Raw genomic sequence first — 4868 nt, 5'->3', positions numbered from 1 at the left:
GGCAGTGTTGCTGGTATCCAGTGAGAGCAGCCTTCCTGTTTTATAGGGCCACACACGGCTGATGTAACCGCGGCTGTCCCCATGTTCGCAGCGCGTGATTTCCCGTGATTTACGACGGGGGCAGCGGATCGACCTATCGCAGAGCACGTCACCCAGATACCCACGGCTGCGCTACGTCTCCTCCGCCTTCCCACTCATTGTCCGGCCGTTGCGTGGAGAGTGGTCACCTCTTCAGCTGTGAGCACGTACACTTGAGACCACGAAACCGTCATCTCGACCTTTTCTGAGGATTCTCGTCTCTATAAGAGACTTTTCCATTTTGGTATGGGCGTTGCAACAAATTTTTCCTCAGCCAATTTCGGTTTAAGAAATGAGGAATTTACTGTGGGTCATCATGGAGTATTCCCGCTTCACTTCCGATCTGTTCCGGCGCTATGCACTATGTGATCAAAAGTGTCTGTTCACCCCCGAAAACATACGTTATTCATATTAGGTGCATTGTGCTGCCACCTATTGCCATGTACTCCATATCAGCGACCTCAGTAGTCATTAGCCATGCCGCTCTATATCCGCATCCAATGACGCCTGTGGTCTGAGGATGACACGGCGGCCAGTAGGTACCGTTGGGCCTTCATGGCCTAAACATCTCTAGGTCCACTATTTCCGATGTGATAGTGAAGTGGAAACTTGAAGGGGCACGTACAGCACAAAAGTGTACAGGCCGACCTCGTCTCTTGACTGTCACCGCCGACAGCTGAAGAGGGTCGTAATGTTTAGTAGGCAGACATATATCCATATCATCACACAGGAATTCCAAACTGCATCAGGATTCACTGCAAGTACTACGCCAGTTAGGCCGGAGGTGAGAAAACTTGGATTTCATGGTCGAGCGGCTGCTCATAAGCCATACATCACGCCGCTAAATGCCAAATGACACATCGCTTGGTGTAAGGAGCGTAAACATTGGACGATTGAACAATTTAATAACGTTATGTGCAGTGACGAAGCACGTTACACAATGTGGTGATCCGATGGCAGTATGTGGGTATGGCGAATGCCCGGTGAAAGTCATCTGCCAGCGTGTGTAGTGCCAACAGTAAAATTCGGAGGCGGTGGTGTAGTGGTGTGATCGTGTTTTTCATGGAGGGGGTTTCCACCCCTTGTTGTTTTGCGTGGCACTATCACAGCACAGGCCTACACTGATGTTTTAAGCACTTTCTCGCTTCCCACTATTGAAGAACAATTCGGGGATGGCGGTTGCGTCTTTCAACACGATCTAGCACCTGTTCATAATGCACGGCCTGTGGCTGAGTGGCTACACGACAATAACATCCATGTAACGGACTGGCCTGCACAGAGTCCTTATCTGAATCCTATAGAACACTTTATGGATGTTTTGGAGCGCCGACTTCGTGTCAGGCGTCACCGACCGATATCGATACCTCTCCTCAGTGCAGCACTCCGTGAAGTATGTTGTGCCATTCCCTTAGAAACCTTCCAGCACCTGATGCTTGCGAGAGTGGAAGCTGTCATCAAGGCTAAGGGTTGGGCCAGCACCATAGTAAATTCCAGCATTGCCGATGGAGGGCGCCACGAACATGTAAGTAATTTTCAGCCAGCTGTCCGATACTTTTGATCACATAGTGTATGTAGCCTTCAAAATGGTGCCCGCGTTCCAAGAAGAGAGCTGCAATTGAGTTTCTTTTGGCGGAATACCAGTGCATCTCATACATTCCTGGGCACGTGCAGAACATCTACGGAGTCCTGGCAGCGAACAAAAGCACGTGAGTCGTTGGGCGACAAGTGTGTCATCATCGCAACCAGGTCCTGCCAACATGTCCGATCCCTCGCGTGCCGACCGGTCACATACACCTGTGACTCCTGCAATGCTGGAACGTCCGGACACTCTCACTCTCGGCGATAGAGGGATCAGAATCAGACACCTCACCTCACAACTGGACGTCTCTGTTGGTAATGCTGGCATACTCGTCCTAGATTTGGGTCACTGATCCAGCCCAGATCTCGCAACTTCCATCTCTTTGGACCAATGAAGGAAGCACTCTGCAGGAAGCAGTACGTGGATGACCTGGAGGTTATTGAGGCAGCAAGGCGTCGACTCCGATGTCGACCAGTAGGGTGCTACCATGCGGACATACAGGCCTCATGGTAAGGTGGAGTAAGGCCGTCGTATTGAATGGAAATTATGTTGAAAAATAGGGTTTTGTACCCAGGAGAGTGGGCAATAATATTGTATATTGAAATTCTGAATTAAATCAATCCGCCTTCAGAAAAAAATGTGTTCCATCATTTATTGAACACCCCTCGTATAATACTAAAATGCCCACCCTTCGTCGTCGGCCGCTGTGGCCTAGCGATCCTAGGCGCATCAGTCCGGAACTGCGCAGCTGCTGCGGTCGCAGGTTCGAATCCTGCCTCGGGCATAGATGTGTGAGATGTCCTTCGGTTAGTTAGGTTTAAGTAGTTCTAAGTCTAGGGGACTGATGACCTCAGATGTTAAGTCCCATAGAGCTTAGAGCATTCTGAGCCCACCCTTCGTCTTTATAAGAAATTGAACTCCGCTGAGGTTCCTGAATGTCTGTGCAGGGATGGCAGCCCATTCTTCCTCAAGAGCTGAAATAAGTGAATGGAGGATGTTGTACACTCGGGTCTGGAGCGAAGTCGGTTTTGTAGCTAATCCCAAAGATGTGCCACACTGTATACAATGTTTCATTACCGAAAATCACACATTTCCGATGGTGTGTTCGTGTATGAAGTTACATTGACATCCCAACATGCCTTTTGGGTGCTTCACCTTTCTTTCAGGTAGTGTATGAGAAAATAATTCACCCGTCCATTGCGCGGAAGCTTTCGGCAAATGACCGCGTTCCCATCACCAACGCTCTTGAGAGTGGCAACTTGATTATTTGCCGAAATATTGTGCCCGTTACATGCCGAGGTCCGACGGACCTGCGTATCAATATGTCATCAATTATGCCGAGAGAAATGGAAGAGTCTTATCATTGTACGGAAACAGATTTTAACAATAAAATAACAGAATACCTTTACAAATTACAGTGGAATTTCAGTGTGGTCAGAATATTGGAATGTCAGCAGACATGCGAGGTACTGATTATAACCGCCCACGACAGACGTGCGTCATAAATGGAAGCCGCTGTGTTGGACAGAAGTGTTTGCAGGACTGCGCAGTTATCCAGTCCTACACAGTCGATGAAGTGGCCGGTCACAATTACGAATTTTCCAGTTAAATGAACTGGGGTGCTCCATTTTCGTGAGTACCTTGACAAACCGTATAAATTAGAACTTTGCGTTCCCAAACCACTCAATTTTGATGATGAATTATATGCGGAGTCTGAGAACATAATGGCGTAATACCAGCCATTGTCCTGGTTAACCTTGGTGCTGAATGTTTACAGTCAGCATTTAACATTAATCGTAATTATGAATTCAATAAAGCTGTATCTTGTTTACTCCAGTCCGACAAAAACATGGACTAAAATATAATTCATACGGCTACTTTGCATTCTCTGAGTCTTCTTAACGTGTCTACTTTGCTTACTTTTCTACCATTGTACAACACTAGGTAACGTTTACTAAGGGGCTTCAGGACTTAATGTTAGTCTGTTAATTATGACTATATCCGCAATGAGCGAATGTGTATTTTGTGTCTTTACTTGAATACGTGAATTAATGTGACATTTTCATTTCGGCATATCGTATAATAAATATACAGGGTGTTACAAAAAGGTACGGCCAAACTTTTAGTAAACATTCCTCACACGCAAAGAAAGGAAATATGTTATGTGGACATGTGTCCGGAAACGCTTACTTTCCATGTTAGAGCTCATTTTATTACTTCTCTTCAAATCACATTAATCATGGAATGGAAACACACAGCAACAGAACGTACCAGCGTGACTTCAAACACTTTGTTACAGGAAATGTTCAAAATGTCCTCCGTTAGCGAGGATACATGCATCCACCCTCCGTCGCATGTAATTCCTGATGCGCTGATACAGCCCTGGAGAATGGCGTATTGTATCAGAGCCGTCCACAATACGAGCACGAAGAGTCTCTACATTTGGTACCGGGGTTGCGTAGACAAGAGCTTTCAAATGCCCCCATAAATGAAAGTCAAGAGGGTTGAGGTTAGGAGAGCGTGGAGGCCATGGAATTGGTCCGCCTCTACCAATCCATCGGTCACCGAATCTGTTGCTGAGAAGCGTGCGAACACTTCGACTGAAATGTGCAGGAGTTCCATCGTGCATGAACCACATGTTGTGTCGTACTTGTAAAGGCACATGTTCCAGCAGCACAGGTAGAGTATCCCGTATGAAATCATGATAACGTGCTCCATTCAGCGTAGGTGGAAGAACATGGGGCCCAATCAAGACATCACCAACAATGCCTGCCCAAACGTCCACAGAAAATCTGTGTTCATGACGTGATTGCACAATTGCGTGCGGATTCTCGTCAGCCCACACATGTTGATTGTGAAAATTTACAATATGATCACGTTGGAATGAAGCCTCATCCGTAAAGAGAACATTTGCACTGAAATGAGGATTGACACATTGTTGGATGAACCATTCGCAGAAGTGTACCCGTGGAGGCCAATCAGCTGCTGATAGTGCCTGCACACGCTGTACATGGTACGGAAACAACTGGTTCTCCCGTAGCACTCTCCATACAGTGACGTGGTCAACGTTACCTTGTACAGCAGCAACTTCTCTGACGCTGACGTTAGGGTTATCGTCAACTGCACGAAGAATTGCCTCGTCCATTGCAGGTGTCCTCGTCGTTATAGGTCTTCCCCAGTCGCGAGTCATATGCTGGAATGTTCCGTGCTC

This window comes from Schistocerca nitens, chromosome 1, assembly GCF_023898315.1.
Source record: "Schistocerca nitens isolate TAMUIC-IGC-003100 chromosome 1, iqSchNite1.1, whole genome shotgun sequence".
Classification (NCBI taxonomy): domain Eukaryota; kingdom Metazoa; phylum Arthropoda; class Insecta; order Orthoptera; family Acrididae; genus Schistocerca; species Schistocerca nitens.
This window is presented reverse-complemented; position numbering follows the sequence as displayed.